The 17186-nt window shown below is 42.5% G+C and overlaps 1 pseudogene; it reads right to left on the bottom strand.

The window, feature by feature from the left end:
* Positions 1-13558: 13558 nt before the first annotated feature.
* Positions 13559-14442, bottom strand: LOC132515817 (small ribosomal subunit protein uS2-like; annotated as a pseudogene).
* Positions 14443-17186: the final 2744 nt, after the last annotated feature.

Here is a 17186-nt window from a genome sequence, read left to right as displayed (position 1 = left end):
TAAATAGTGCTGCAGTGAACATTGGGGTACATGACTCTTTTTGAATTATGGTTTTCTCAGGGTATATACCCAATAGTGGATTGCTGGGTCATATGGTAGTTCTATTTTTAGTTTTTTAAGAAACCTCCATACTGTTCTCTATAGTGGCTGTATCAATTTACATTCCCACCAACAGTAGCACCACATTTTAACAAAAATATTGACAACTGTAGCGCTTTAGAGGAGAGTGACAGGATTATGAAGAATCTGTTGTGAAGAAAACTAGATATATTTATTCTGAAAAGGAAAAGACTTACAGATAATTTGTTAATGATAGCTATCTTTAAAATTGTTCATTTTTTTAATGTTCAATTTATCATTCATTCAATAAAGTTTTATTCAGAACCCTATACTAAGTGCCAGGGATACAGAGGTAAATATGATAAGATCTCTGCCCTTAAGAACCGCATAGTCTAACACTGTGTTTCTAAAAGCAGGATCATTGGACAACCTGGGTATCTGTCAAACAGTGTAGCGTACTAGGCTTCACATCAGATCTACTGAATCAGCCTAAGGGGTGAGGTCTGGAAAGCTACATTTTTTAGGATCACACATATTAGCAACATAATTGGATAAACATTGTTGTGGAGTTTTGTCTAATGTGCTTAGGAAGCATATGGGAAGGAGAATCAGAGTCTGTTTGATTGTCTGCCATGTATCAATAGTATAGGGAACACAGATAGTTCTGGTTGTTGTAGAGGGCAGGATTAGCACAAGTGAGGAGTAGAAATTAAATGGGATCAGTTTTCAACTGAGAACAGTGAAGAACTTTGTAACAGTAGGGGTTTCAGTAACAGAATAGGTTTCCTATTGAACAGCGCACTTCTTATCCTGGAGATGATCAAAAAGAGTCTTGACAAGAAACTGTCCTGGGATTTGGGGAAGAATGTTCATGCCTCCCATTCTACGACCCATGTTAGCACAAAGAGGGACATTTCTACCAATGCTTCTATCCCCTTTCTCTCAACTTGCTCACTTCTCCTCATGGGAGAGACTAGTCTGTTTTGTTAGAGTCTGGGGTATTTTTGAGGCCATGCTTTGCTACGGGCAGGTCACCATATAAAGCTTTTTTAAAGATGCTGGTGATTACTGTATGAGTCAGACATGCAGGCTCTTTATCCAGATGGGTGTGGGTCTCCAGGGTCTGCTCTGTGGACCCCATGGCACAAATGTGTAGGCGCCAAGGTATATATTGAAGATGGAAAATAGGGACCCCATTTAGCATCTGGTATAAACTGTATTCTCCAGCACAGTTATTAGAACACCTGCTTTGAGGATCGCTGAATGCTTTCCAGGCCATTAAGAAGCTGATATTTGGATCTCTGTTTGGTTAAAAGTTCCATTATCAGACAGAGTTCTGAGGTGGAGAGCAGGCCCATGTTCTGAGTAGTAGGCCCATGAATCCATACATATTTGTTTTTCATTGAATGATGTAAGGAAACTAGCAGTTGGGCTCTCTTGGTACTCAGACATCTAGTCTCTAGAGGTAGAAGGTTGGACTAAATGACTCCGTTAACCTTTCAGAGTCTTAATGGAGCCTGGATGCTTTAAGTCCCTGTTCATTTACAGAATCTGGCTGATATTATTTGAACAATTTGTCCTTAGATCTGGTGATCAATAATACCCATCTATCAAATGGTTGGATCTCATATTTCCTATGGCTTTAGGAATCCTCAGAAAGATGGTGTGGTCTCTCATGTAATTTAGGCTGTGCCCTTCATTTATGTAAACAAATTGTGGTGCATGTGTGGTATGCTGCCCAGGTCCTTCCTTGAGGACTGAAACACTCATTCCTCAAGTTGTTGAGAGTCGGAAACTTATGGCTTGTAGTGGAGTCCCTCACCAGAGACTGTCCTCTGATGAATGTCTCCTCACCCAAGGTGATGCTTCCTTCCTGGAGGCAAACCACATGGTTGATACAGAGGTATAAAGGCCCACGATTTGCCCCAATTTGAGATCACTCTGTAGAGCCATCCCAGTTCCAAATCTCCCCATGGGATCAACTGAGGATTTTTTTTTTAAAGCTTATTTATTTATTTATTTATTTATGTCACACTATGCTGGCATGTGGGATCTTAGTTCCCCGACCAGGGATTGAAGCCATGCCCCCTGCATTGGGAGCATGGAGTCTTAACCACTGGACCACCAGGGAAGTCCCAGGATCAGCTGAGGATTTTGTTGTGACCCACCACAAACCAATTTTTCTATCTGTTCAGTGTTGCTTTCATCTGTTCCCATAGGTACAGTCCCAAGAGGACTCCACAGCAAAGGTCCTGCATATGACTTGCTGTCTCAGAAGTCGTCTTCATCCTAGAGAACCCAAACTGCAACGTGAATACTTGCTGTCTTAATTTAGGTATCAAGCAAGTGCTAAGCGTACGGAATATGGCAGTGAGAAAAGAGCCTACAATTCAGTAGTTCATCTATTTCCAGTTACTGTGCTTCCCTGATCTAGGCTATGACTTGGTTAAAATATATTGCTGCCTGCACAGGTCAACCTTGCTGCGGATATTCACAGGGTCCTGCTGCTGCACCTCTCTTAACCCCTGTACTTTTGGGCATGTCTCATCACGGCCTATGGCTGTGCCACTAGTCACCTTGATGCTACTGGCTTGGCTCTGCCATGCTAGCTATGCTAGACCCTGTTGCTAACCTGTTCTCAACCTCTACTTCCCTCGATATGTCTGTTCTTTTCACTGCTGTCTGCTTGAAGCTTATCTCCATCTTTGCCCATATTTGTTCTCTGAATCTTTCGCTTGTGAGGAAACCTGTTCCCCTTCTTGTGTCTTTCTCCTTTATGGGGGTCTTTCCCTAGTGGTAAAAGCTTTTATTTTCATCATCTAGCCCTCTGTGGAGGTCATTTTCTTGTCAGAAATGCAGACGCCTTTGAGTGATTGATTTCTTTTGTATATTTGTTTTCATGTACTTCTCTTCTGCCTTGGATATACAGACATCCCAGGGGGCTGGCTAGGGTTAGACGGAGAGTGTTTTAAGAATAGCCTCATATTGTACCCAGAATAACAGTTCCCTTTTCTACACTCAGGCCCTGATACTAAGTCTCTCCCTCCTGAGACTCCTCCCTACTTATGGTAACTTTTCCTTCAGTGGCCTGCTTGTTGCTGTTTGGAGCATAGCTTCCCTTGGGACCTCCCCAATCTATCAGAAATGTCTGTATTTGTCTAGACCTCAATTATGAACACAGTTCAAGTTCTTTCCCATGGGGGTCCTAGGCCCATACCAGTAAAAGGATGCAGCTAGATTCTTATCTAAGTGTCCACAAACATTCCATGACAGTTACCCTTAATAGCCTGGTGCACATAGATGACCTCTGGACAGGAGGGCGCCTAGTTCCACATGCTAGCATATCTGAATCTCAGCCAGAATGCATTGCTACATACAACTTTGGGATCCCATGAAGTGATAATGTGTGATAGGAAGAGAACTGGACCTGGATTCAGGAGATCTGGAGTCTTGTTAGTGCCACAAACTCATTGCTTTTTAGCTCTTTTAGTCTCAGTTTCCACAATCAAAAATGAAGGAGTTAGACTAGATCACGTCTAATAAGTCTTTCAGTTCTATCGCTTTATGATTTTTTTCTGGCCACTTGTGTCATCTTTCCACTCTTTATTACCATGACTTTAATTGGCTCTGGCGTGAACTCTCTGAGGGATGACATTTTCAAAACAGTTTGCTGCTGGAATGCAGATGATACTTTTCCAGGGTTGACACATATGCATTTCTTTGTGTGACCTCTGAAACCCAGCACAGAATTTTCCATCACAGTCTGCCTGGAGAGGCCTGGAGAGGCCCATCCAGGATAGCTCCTTTGTAACAGATTTTTGGATAGAAAGCATTAGGTTCACCTTGTGCCCAGATAATACTGAAGACTGGAAGGAAATCAGTTGGTTGGAGATTTTTTTAAAATGTATTTACTCCCCTAATATGAAATCCTTGAATTCAGCATACAACAAAAAGCAAAGAGTAATAATGAGTGCATTATACATGCATATAACAAGAAATCCAACAATGAGAATGTCTGTAAACAAGTTCTACAGGATCAAATGCTGTCAGTACATAATGTGAATGTTTTAACATAGGGTGTAAAGCCCAAAGACAGAATCACAAGGCTAAAAACAACTGTATGAAGATATCTACGTTTCCTTTTCTGAAGTGTAGATGAGCCTCAATTAAGCCATCATCAGTGAAAGATTATCAGCGTTACACCTAATCAAAAACCAACAGAGAATCTACAGCCCTCAGGAAGAAGCACTTTCTCTTTCTCTTCACAGTAATTCAATGTCTAGAAAGCCTTCCCGTCACCACTGTCTCCATTCAGGGGAGGTATTAGGCAGGTAACTAGTACAGAGACACTTACAAAGTCAGCCTTCTTCTCCAGCCTCTGTCATCCATGGTCTTAGCAATTCTTTCTTTAAAAGGCCACCCTAATCTGTTCTCTATCTTTGTCACACCTAACCTGCTTTGGTTTAGGCCCTCGTCATTTCTAATCTGGATTACTGTAATTGTCTCTTCACTCAGTAAACTCCAGTTCCATGACAAAAGTAGAAACATGGGACCCAATGCAAGATTGATATTCCCAGCCACTATAAAATTTCACATTCTCTTGTAAGCATGGGAGGTAAGATTGACCAACAGTGGTCTGGCAGGCATGTATAAAGGAATTGGAGAGGGATGGAAATATTTATACAATGTTGGGCACATCTGTACCAAAGACTCGAAGAAAGATACCTTGGTACCATGAATGATATAGTTTCTGTATTCCTGGGCACTTGTATGGACTTAAGGGAAGGTGTGAAGTTAACTGGGTTCTGATCAGAGGTTATGACTCATCCTGTTTTTTTCCTACACTACCCAGGCGGTACTACTTCATTTTCCTATCTATTTTTCAGGATTTTGTTTTGGCCCTGGGATTGAGCTCACACAGTCCTGCCATACTTTTCTACGTTAGATGCATTAGCTTAGTTTTTCTACCACTTCAGTCTCATACTCCTTTAGTCCATCCTTTACATTACTGCTAAAGTCATTTTTTTCTAAAATGCAAATATTTTCATGTATTCTCCCACTCATCGTCCTTCATTGGTTCCCCACTGTCTTCAAGGTACCATCCAATCTTCTTGTTGGAATAAACATGGCCTTTTATTATCTATCTGTTGCTTACCACTCCTGCTTTTCCTTCCTTATGGCTTCTTGCTCTTGTGTATGCTCTCATCTCAGTCTTGTATACCTGTTTACCTCCTGGGAGTTGGCTGATTCCAGCTCATCCCAAGAGTCTCCGGTACTGGAAAGTCATTTCTAATCTCCCTTCATACTTTTAATTATGCTGATCTCAGTGAGGTTCCACTCTTTACTCCTGTGAGTTCCCACAGAATCCTGAACTTGTTTCTATCATAATAGTCATCACACAGTATTACAATTATTTGTTTCTTGTTTATCCCTGGCCTGGTTGGAAGCTTCTTGAGGTCTAGATCTTTGTTTCATTTTTATATCTTCTGCTGTAGCAGGAGATTGGCCCATAGTGGATGATCAGTAAGTGTGGGTTGGATAAATGAGGTTGAAGACCTTTCTAAGAGGGTTATCTACAGAAGGTTTCTTTTTTTTTTTTTTAACGGGTACAAGGTTTAACTAGACAACCTCTAAAGTTCTTTCTAGCTCTTAGATACATGATTTTATGCTATATTGGGGACCTTGAGGTAAAATGCTCAGAAAGTAGGGCTTCCCTGGTGGCGCAGTGGTTGAGAGTCCACCTGCCGATGCAGGGGACATGGGTTCGTACCCCGGTCCGGGAGGATCCGGAGCGGCTGGGCCCGTGAGCCATGGCCACTGAGCCTGCACATCCGGAGCCTGTGCTCCGCAACGGGAGAGGCCACAACAGTGAGAGGCCCGCGTACCACAAAAAAAAAAAAAAAAAAAAAATTCTCAGAAAGTAGCGGCTTCTACATAACACACATTTTTCTTGTTAGGGTATTTAATTTGGTGATTTTGATCTTTTACATGGTTCAGTTCACAGCATGAATCCTCTTTTCAAAAGATTCTTCTAAGTCAGTCATTTAACTGACAGAAATAATTTTCATTATCTTTGTTCAAACAATTTGATTAGATGTATTACTCAGTGATTTTATTCTGTATCTCTAAGATCCTATCAATGTACCTACAGTGTCAAAGAGTTTGGTAGGGAACAGGAATTAGGTGTGGGTTGCAAAGACATAGGCAGACATAGTCCTAAGAGTAAACCAGATCATCTAAGGATCAAGGTTCAAGAGCCAGAATTCAGATGAGCAGTCTGACAGTGTCACAGACATGTTGTCACAACCTGGCAGTGGAATAAACCTGGGCAGAGGAACAGAAATCAAGAGAGCACAGAACCCTCAGTATAGAGCAAGACAGGACCAATAGCCTAAAGTCTTAGCAGGTAGAGATAGAGGAAGAGCTGGGAAAGGGTCAGGGACAAGAAGGAAGACCAAAGCAGGAGCGAAAACAGATTCAAAGAACAAAACCTTGACTCTGAGGTAGAATCTGGCCCGGTCAGAAGATTCTTGATGCTCTTAGTATAGCAGAAATGAACATCAGCTTTGCTGGAAGTAATCTGAGGTTAGCAAATAGGAGCAGAAATTGACTATCGGAGTCCTGTGGCATTTCTTATGGTACTTGTTTTATAGTCTCTTATAAGCATATCTACTGTCTCTTGTTACACAGTGAACTCCTTGTGAACGACAACCACTGTTTTCTCTCTATTACACTGAGTGTAGTACTTTGCATATACCTGGTGCTCAGTAGTATGTAATGAATTAAGTTACAGCAGTTAGGAATTACATTATTAATGCTCCCTGGAGAATGCTGAGTGGCTCTAGTGATTCCCAGAATGTTCATTTAAGCCATCTGTAGATTCAGTTGTTTTTAATGCCAGTCACTGATTTTTTTTTTCTGGGTAATTGAATATTTAAGGTCTGTGTGACCCTGGAAAATAAGTAATGCTCTTAGGAGATGTATTGAGATCTCTAATGAGTCAAAAAAAAAAAAAGAGTAAGTTTTCTTGGGACAAGATCCCTGTCAGAGTGCCTCCCTATTGAGTGAGAATATCAGATTGTTTGCTCATAAAAGGATCAACAGCTGACACCAGTGAAATAAGTTTAAGATTCAAATTTATCTCAATGTCTCATAATTAAAAAAGAATGGTGTTGAAAACTCTGTAAAATTCAGAAACTCAATATGGTGAATCAGTTTCTGCTTTCTTGATAAAGTATCCTTCTGCTTTTAGGACTGTACACCTCTGCAGCCAGAACGATATTCTAGAAGGAACAACCACTTAGAAACACTGAGCTTTCAGAATCTTATGTAATACACACTTATGATACAATATCAAATTTAACCCCGACAAATGAGTACTGGAGCCTCATAAGGAATGGCTCACATCTTCTGATTTTTTTCTGAATCTATTTCTATACCAACTGGAGTCAAAACATCCTTCTACTTGCTTGGCCTTCCTAATTGTTTTCAGCTTCTTTTTCCTCCTTGCTAAATGATGAAAATAATCCAACTTTATAGTTTTCCAAGGTCAATACGGTGGCCCTATATAGAGAGTGAATTGAGATTAAGAATTCAGTTTTAATTCTGGGAGCTTGACACAAAATTGGTTTAATTTGATCTATTTGATTTTAGTACTTTAATTTCCTCATAAAGGAAATTTAATTTTCACCTGCTGGATTTTGCTGATTACCCTTTGCCCTGTCTTGTGCTAGGCAAAATTCCAAGTAGATTTGGAGTCCAAAGTGTTGGATTGGGGTCTCAGTTTCACCGTTCATTAGCTATGTGAGTGTGGGTAATCACCAGAGGCTTAGTATTCTCACTTGTAAAATAAGAATAAAAACCTCTTGCCCTGGGTGGATTAGATGAAAGACTGTGTGTCAAGGTATTCTGACAGCACCATGATCATTACCTAAATTTTTGCTTTATTTATTTATGAATGGAAACTCTCAGAAAGTTAGTTCCTCTACTGTCTTAACTTTTAACATGAAATCCTTAAGGCAAAACTCAATCGATGTTAACCAAAGACAAATAGAAAATAAAAACCATCATCACCATCACCACCCTCAACATCACAGTACAAGGTATACAGGGATAAAAAACCATATCAGGCTAAGAGAAAGGCCCTCTACTTCTTGGAAGAACAAATAAGCCAGCAGTGCTTTTTGCTATGCAGAATCAATTCAGTAGAAAACTACCTACTTTGGTATGATTTGAGGGGTAGTAAAAACATTTCTGTCCTAAAATAGAATCCTGCTAATGACCTACAGTAGAAAGTGAAAAAAAACATGGGAAACTGGGCTAGTTTCACATACTTTGTGAGACTTCCAATTGTCTTAGGGATCTATGGGGTCTGGGGACAATGTCAGAGGTGACACTTAGGGTTTCAATGATTAGCAGCATTTTAAAAATGGGGTTTCAAATTTATATTCTCTGGGTTTTTTTTGTTTTTTGTTTTTTTTGCATCTACATGGAGGAGGTGAAAGATGTAGGGGAACGCTACAAGAAGATAACAGAACTTTAGAAACTATGACCCCAAAACATTCTTCTCTACATGTTCCACTGATTAGTGATTGATTGTAGGTGGGTAATATGATATGATGGACAGTAACCTGGCCTGGGGTCAAGAGATCTGGGTTCCAGGCTTGTCTTTACTATTAAAAAATTTTGTTTTGCTTTTTAGTCCTTCATAACTCTGAGGCTCAGTTTCCATTCTTTTGAAGTAAAAGGGTTGAATAAATATCCTCTTAGTTTGTTCCTTTGGAAAACATTATTGAGCTCTTTTTTTTTAAAAAAATAATTTATTTAATTATTTTTGGCTGAGTTGGGTCTTCATTGCTGTGTGCAGACTTTCTCTAGTTGCTGCGAGCGGGGGCTACTCTTCACTGCGGTGTGCGGGCTTCTCATTGCAGTGGCTTCTCTTGTTGCAGAGTACGGGCTCTAGGCATGTGGGCTTCAGTAGTTGTGGCATGCAGGCCCAGTAGTTGTGGCACGCGGGCTCTAGAGTGCAGGCTCAGTAGTTGTGGTCCATGGGCTTAGTTGCTCCACGGCATGTGGAATCTCTCCAGACCAGGGATTGAACCCGTGTCCCCTGCATTGGCAGGTGGATTCTCAACCACTGCGCCACCAGGGAAGCCCCCGTTATTGAGCTCTTGTTTCTTGTTTAGTACTATGACACAAAATAAATAAGACACAGGCCCTACCCTCAAAGAGCTTACAGACTAATAGGGCAGATAGAAGGGTAGACAAATATGTGTAGTAAAGGAATACTAATATTAAGCTAGATGTCTGTCTAGGTCTCTTCTAATTCTAATGTTTTATTATTTTTAAACTGTCTTATAAAATACCAAGGGTTAATTATTAGCAATTACCAGCACAACTTTACTTTCTTGTCATTTTGTCAGGGCTTCTGTTGTCCAGTGACCTTCCTATTCACTGAAAATCATTTTTGACAATATGTCACTGCCTGTTTTAGATATTTTTACGTAATACAATGAACTTCCTAACTTAAAAAGGGATGGGGCTTCCCTGGTGGCACAGTGGTTGAGAGTCCGCCTGCCGATGCAGGGGACACGGCTTCATGCCCCGGTCCGGGAAGATCCCACATGCCTCAGAGCGGCTGGGCCCGTGAGCCATGGCCACTGAGCCTGCGCGTCCGGAGCCTGTGCTCCGCAACGGGAGAGGCCACAGCAGTGAGAGGCCCGCGTACCGCAAAAAAAAAAAAAAAAAAAAAAAGGGATTATTTTAATGTACTTGACCCATATTATTCATACCATTATATGTCACCCCAGATTCACCAGGATACAACAATAAAAATAACAATAACAGTTATTGCTAATGCCACTATTAATTATTCATGTTAGTGTCATCCACTAAAGTCATTCCAGAATTTCCCGGGTAGATTTAGGCAGTTTCTCTTCCATACTACCATCTCCTTACCTATCTTCCTCTTCCTTCTTTCCTTCCTTCCTTCTATGCTCACAGTGTTACTACAATTCTTTATTATCTTATCTCCTGCACTAAAATATAAACTCCTCCAGGGTACAGGCCTCTTACCTATGTGAATACCCTGGCACATCGCACAGTCTCCGGGCACAGTGTACATATTCAATGCGTGTTAGTTGAATGAAAGAATGAATTTGATTATCTTTACTATCGCTCTTTAGACAATGCAATGTTTTAAATCATAATTTCTTATTGGATATCCAGCCACATTCTGCCTTTAGGTACTTAGGCATTATTCCATTTGAGGACTTCTGGACATTATACATCTGTTTATGTTTAAAGAAAGGGACTTCAGTTGAATGTCATTTTACAGACTTTCAGACTGGCTTCTTCCTGTTTTTAAAGGGTTTCTTTCTCTTTTTTTTTTTTTTTGCCGTACGCGGGCCTCTCACTGTTGTGGCCTCTCCCGTTGCAGAGCACAGGCTCCGGACGCGCAGGCTCAGCGGCCATGGCTCACGGGCCCAGCCGCTCCGCGGCACGTGGGATCCTCCCGGACCGGGGCACGAACCCGTGTCCCCTGCATCGGCAGGCAGACTCAACCGCTGCACCACCAGGGAAGCCCAGGTTTCTTTCTCTTTTTTTTTTTTCGGTGCGCGGGCCTCTCACTGCTGTGGCCTCTCCGTTGCAGAGCACAGGCTCCGGACGCGCAGGCTCAGCGGCCATGGCTCACGGGCCCAGCCGCTCCGCAGCATGTGGGGTCTTCCCGGACCGGGGCACGAACCCACGTCCCCCGCATCGGCAGGCGGACTCTCAACCACTGTGCCACCAGGGAAGCCCTCTTTCTCTTTTTGAAAGAACCCACTGTCTCCATAACCTGAACCATCCACCCCAATTCTCCTCTCCCCCACCCTCATGCCTACTTTCGCTGGCACATGTATGATGCAGCACCATTTTGGGGCAGAATTTTATAAAGAGGAGGGACACTGGATCCATTCAGGTGGTGGAGAGGTGAAAGAACAGCTCATGTGTTTCTTTGTTTTCTGTCATTTTTTCCTCTCCTCATTAAGGCCTGTAAAGACAGCCTGTGTGAAAGAATCCGAAGGCTAAATATGACACCATGGGATACCCAAGTAGTAGTGGAGTGGGGGGAGGGGTTGGATGTGAAGATGTGAGGAAAGAATTTGGATCCTGAACCAGCTTCAGCTCAGTTGCCAACTGATCAAATGTCCCTTTGGTTCCCTGAACTTATCCATGAAATTTGTATCTTGGAAAAACTGCATTTGAACTTGGCAGGACACAAGTTTTATGTTTATCAGAGTCGAGTTTTAAGTGTTTCGTGTTCTCTTTCCCCAAGTGCTCCATGTGTTCTGAATAATCCTACCTTCTCCCCAATCCACAGTAGCGAAGAAATGCTGCTCAGGGTATGGAAAGATCAAAAAATATTAGCTTCAGAACTTGTCTAAGTTTTTTTCCATTGGCCAGGGACAATGCCAGATTCCCCATCCATTCTGGCCATGGACAAGCCAGTAACATCCACATTAATCTAGACTATGTTGACTTCACTCTGTTCTGACAACATGTAATATTATGTGTCTTGTTTAATCACACAACAGAAGGACACTTCTCACTGAGTCATTCACTCAACATATTCCAACTGCGGAACATTTGGTCATGCTTTTAATATTTATGGGTGCCATGAATGTACATGACAGGGAAATCACACTTGGAGGAAAAAAAAAAGGTTGTGCTCTCAGGAGACTAGTGTGGAGGAATGTACTCTTTCAAGCAAGCGAAAAGTTTGAGATCAACTCAGAAGAGTGAGCAGGCATATTCAAAATTCACCTTAGTGCAAGGTGTCATTGAGATTCATTTAATCATGCGAAAAATATTTATTAACTATCTACCTTTGTGGGCACTGTGCTAGGTGTTGGGGCATAAACTCTATGCCCTTACAGAGCTTAAGAAAAATATTGAACAAGTGACTATGAGTGTGAAGAGGGTCATAAAATAGATTATATAGAGACAGCATATGCGATATACAGAAATATAAAACAAGAAGAACTAACCTTCATCATAGGGTTGACACCTTCTTGGAAGTGATATTTAAAAAATTCTAAGTGTTTATTGCCATGAATTTTCTCAAAGTGAACAGATGGGTGTAACTACCCAGATGAAGAAGTAAAGCATCACCAGAACTCAAGAATCCCCCGTAATGTCCTCTCCCAGCCCCGACCTCCAATACCCAAAGGGAACTGGGATCCTATCACCAAATATTATTTTTCCTAATTTTTAGAGTTTTTATAAATGAATTTCTACAACATGTACTCTTTTGTGGTAGCTTCTTCCACTCAATGACAATCTTTCATAGCTGTTGCATGTGGCTGTAGTTCCCTGATTATCACTGTCATATGGTATTACATTGTATAAATACATAAGAATTTATCCATTCTACTTTTTTTTTTTAATTTTTAATTTTTTTCGCCATGCCATGCAGCATGTGGGATCTTAGTTGCCCAACCAGGGATTGAACCCGTGCCCCTTGCATTGGAAATGCAGAGTCAACCACTGGACTGCCAGGGAAGTCCCTATCCATTCTACTTTTGATGGACATTTGGATCTTTCCCAGTTTTTGGTCATCATTGCTGCTGAGAACATTCTTTTATGTTTGGTGTGCATCTAGTTGCATTTCTTTTTTCTTTTCTTTTCTTTTTTATTGAAGTACAGTTGTTTATAATGTTGTGTTAATTACTACTGTACAGAAAAGTGGTTCAGTTATACATATATATACATTCTTTTCTTAAAATACTCTTTTCCATTATGGTTTATCATAGGATATTGAATATAGTTCCCTGTGCTATACAGTAGGACCTTGTTGTTTATCCGTTCTATATATAAAAGCTTAATCTGCCAACCCCAACCTCCCACTTCATCCCTATCCCAACCCCCTCCCCCTTGGCAACCACCAGTCTGTTCTCTATGTCCGTGAGTCTGTTTCTGTTTTGTAGATAGGTTCACTTGTGTCATATTTTAGATTCCACTTATAAATGATATCACATGGTATTTATCTTTCTCTTTCTGACTTACTTCACTTTGTATGATAATCTCTAGTTGCATCCATGTTGCTGTGAATGGCATTATTTCGTTCATTTTTATGGCTGAGTAGTATTCCATTGTATATAAGTACCACATCTTCTTTGTCCATTCATCTGTTGACAGACATTTAGGTTGTTTCCATGTCTTGTCTATTGTGAATAGTGCTGCTATGAAATAGCGGTGCATGTATCTTTTTGAATTATAGTTTTGTCTGGATATTTGCCTAGGAGTGGGATTGCTTGATCATATTGGTAATTCTATTTTTAGTTTTCTGAGGAACCTCCATACTGTTTTCCACAGTGGCTGCACCAACTTACATTCCTACCAACAGTGTAGGAGGGTTCTCTTTTCTCTGCATCCTCTCCAGCATTTGTTATTTGTAGACTTTTTTTTTTTAAACTGTTTGTTTTCCGTCAACCTATTTCCATTTTAAGAGTGTGGAAGAACAGCTTAAGATGATTCACTGGTTGTTCCTACCCATTCAGTGGCCTGAGCAGTGGGAGCTGCAGACCAGTCTTCAGTGTCAGGCTTATCACTCCAGTCTTCAGTGGGGAACGGCTGAATAGGCACAGAGGGCACCTGCACACATTCGGACCAGTCTGCCACCTCAGGTTGAGAAGCAGTGAACTCAGGATCTGGAACAGACCATTCACTCTGAAATTCCTCCTTGGTCACAGCTTTCTTGGCTGTCACCTGCTCTTCCTTTTCCATCTCTTCAGGATCTCTGTAGAAGCAGAGATCAGCCATGACCTCCCATGGTTGTTCACGGGAGATGGTGCCACGCATGTGCAGAACATCCTCGGCGAGCATTCACCACATCAGACCCACTGACTGGGCTCCCTTCTTGTTGCATGGGATGGCAATGTCCACATAATACAGAGGAGAGTCTGCGTTACACAAAGCAATAGTAGGCAGGTTAACGTAAGAGGCCTCTGTGAGAGGCTGGTGGTCAGCTCTGGGATCAGTAACCACCGGAAGTCTTGGCTCCTGGAAGGCTGCCTGGATCTGGTCAGTGAAGGTTCCAGGAGTGAAGTGGCTCACAATAGGAGTGGCTCCGGTGGCAGCAGTAAACTTCAGCACAGCGCGCTGGCCAGTATTCCTGGAGGATATGACACTGACATCAGCTGGGCTTTCAATGGCAGTAATGGGACGAGCTACCAACAGAAGCTTCTCCCAGGTTCTCTTCCTTTTGTACATGTACTATTCCATTTGAAAGTCAAGGTTGCTGCCACCTAAGTGGGTTCCTGCTGCAAGGAATTTGAAGACATCCTCCTCCTTCATTTGCAGGACATCAAGGGCTCCAGACATTGTGGAAGTTTCCCTTTAAGTTACGATGGGAGGACTAGAGCTTCAAGATGGCAGAAGAGTAAGATGTGGAGATCACCTTCCTCCCCACAAATACATAAGAAATACATGTATATGTGGAAAAACCCCTACAGAACACCTACTGAAAGCTGGCAGAAGACCTCAGATCTCCCAAAAGGCAAGAAACTCCCCACGTACCTGGGTAGGGCAAAAGAAAAAAGAAAAAACAGAGACAAAAGAATGGGGACGGGTCCTGCACCAGTGGGAGGGAGCTGTGAAGGAGGAAAAGTTTCCACACACTAGGAAGCCCCTTCGCGGGCGGCGGAGACTATGGGTGGCGAAGGCTGGAAGCTTCAGAGCCACGGAGGGGAGAGCAGCAACAGGGGTGCAGAGGGCAAAGCAGAGAGAGTCCTGCAGGGAGGATCGGTGCCTGCAAGCTCTCACCAGCCCAAGAGGCTTGTCTGCTCACCCGCCGCGACGGGTGGGAGCTGAGAGCTGAGGCTCCGGCTTTGGAGGTTGGATCCCAGGGAGAGGACTGGGGTTGGCTGCATGAACACAGCCTGAAGGGGGCTAGTGCACCACAGCTAACTGCAAGTGTGTCCAGGAAAAGGTCTGGAGCTGCCAAAGAGGCGAGAGACTTTTTCTTCCCTCTTTGTTTCCTGGTGCGCGAGGAGAGGGGATTAAGAGCGCTGCTTAAAGGAGCTCCAGAGACGGGCGCGAGCCGCGGCTAAAAGCGCGGACGCCAGAGACGGGCATGAGACGCTAAGGCTGCTGCTGCTGCTGCCACCAAGAAGCCTGTGTGCGAGCACAGGTCACTATCCACACCTCCCTTCCGGGGAGACTGTGCAGCCCGCCACTGCCAGGGTCCCGGGATCCAGGGACAACTTCCCCGGGAGAACGCATGGCGCGCCTCAGTCTGCTGCAACGTCATGCCGGCCTCTGCCGCTGCAGGCTCGCCTCGCATTCCGTACCTCTCCCTCCCCCGGGTCTGAGTGAGCCAGAGCCCCCGAATCAGCTGCTCCTTTAACCCCATCCTGTCTGAGCAGTAACAAGTGCCCTCAGGTGACCTACACGCAGAGGCGGGGCCAAATCCAAAGCTGAGCCCCTGTGAGCTGTGTGAACAAAGAAGAGGAAGGGAAATCTCTCCCAGCAGCCTCAGAAGCAGCGGATTAAAGCTCCACAATCAACTTGACGTACCCAGCATCTGTGGAATACACGAATAGACAACGAATCATCCCAAATTGAGGCAGTGGACTTTGGGAACAACGATATATATATATAATTTTTTTTTTTCGTTTTCTGTTTTTCCCTGTGGATGACAGGGTCTTGGTGCTCCAGCCGGGCGTCAGGCCTGTGCCTCTGAGGTGGGAGAGCCGAGTTCAAAACACTGGTCCACCAAAGACCTCCCAGCTCCACGTAATATCAAATGGCGAAAATCTCCCAAAGATCTCCATCTCAATGCCAAGACCCAGCTCCACTCATTGACCAGCAAGCTACAGTGCAGGACACCCCAAGCCAAATAAATAGCAAGACAGGAACACAACCTCACCCCTTAGCAGAGAGGCTGCCTAAAATCGTAAGTTCAGAGACATCCCAAAACACACCACTGGAAGTGGTCCTGCCCACCAGAAAGACAAGATCCAGCCTCATCCACCAGAACACAGGCACCAGTTCCTTCTACCAGGAAGCCTACACAACCCACTGAACCAACATTAGTCATTGGGGGCAGACAACAAAAACAACAGGAATTACGAACCTGCAGCCGGTGAAAAGGAGACCCCAAACACAGTAAGTTAAGCAAAATGAGAAGACAGAGAAATACACAACAGATGAAGGAACAAGGTAAAAACCCACCAAACCAAACAAATGAAGAGGAAATAGGCAGTCTATCTGAAAAAGAATTCAGAATAATGACAGTAAAGATGATCCAAAATCTGGGAAATAGAATGGAGAAAATACAAGAAACATTTAACAAGGACCCAAAAGAACTAAAGAGCAAACAAAGATGAACAACACAATAAATGAAATTTAAAATATTCTAGAAGGAATCAATAACAGAATAACTGAGGAAGAAGAATGGATAAGTGACCTTGATGATAAAATAGTGGAAATAACTACTGCAGAGCAGAATAAAGAAAAAAGAATGAAAAGAATTGAGGACAGTCTCAGAGACCTCTGGGACAACATTAAATGCACCAACATTTGAATTATAGGGGTCCCAGAAGAAGAAGAGAAAAAGAAAGGGACTGAGACAGTATTTGAAGAGATTATAGTTGAAAACTTCCCTAACATGGGAAAGGAAATAGTTAATCAAGTCCGGAAGCACAGAGAGTCCCATACAGGATAAATCCAAGGAGAAATATGCCAAAACACATATTAACCAAACTATCAAAAATTAAATACAAAGAAAAAATATTAAAAGCAACAAGGGAAAAACAACAAATAGCATACAAGGGAATCCTGCAAGACAGAAGGGAGTGGCAGGACACTTTAAAGTGATGAAAGGGAAAAAGCTACAACCAAGATTACTCTACCCAGCAAGGATCTCATTCAGATTTGACAGAGAAATTAAAACCTTTAGAGACAAGCAAAAGCTAGGAGAATTCAGCACCACCAAACCAGCTTTACAACATATGCTAAAGGAACTTCTCTAGGCAGGAAACACAAGAGAAGGAAAAGACCTACATTAATAAACTGAAAAGAATTAAGAAAATGGTAATAGAAACATACATATTGATAATTACCTTGAATGTAAATAGATTAAA

The sequence above is a fragment of the Lagenorhynchus albirostris genome, chromosome 2, assembly GCF_949774975.1.
Source record: "Lagenorhynchus albirostris chromosome 2, mLagAlb1.1, whole genome shotgun sequence".
NCBI lineage: Eukaryota > Metazoa > Chordata > Mammalia > Artiodactyla > Delphinidae > Lagenorhynchus > Lagenorhynchus albirostris.
This window is presented reverse-complemented; position numbering and strand designations above follow the sequence as displayed.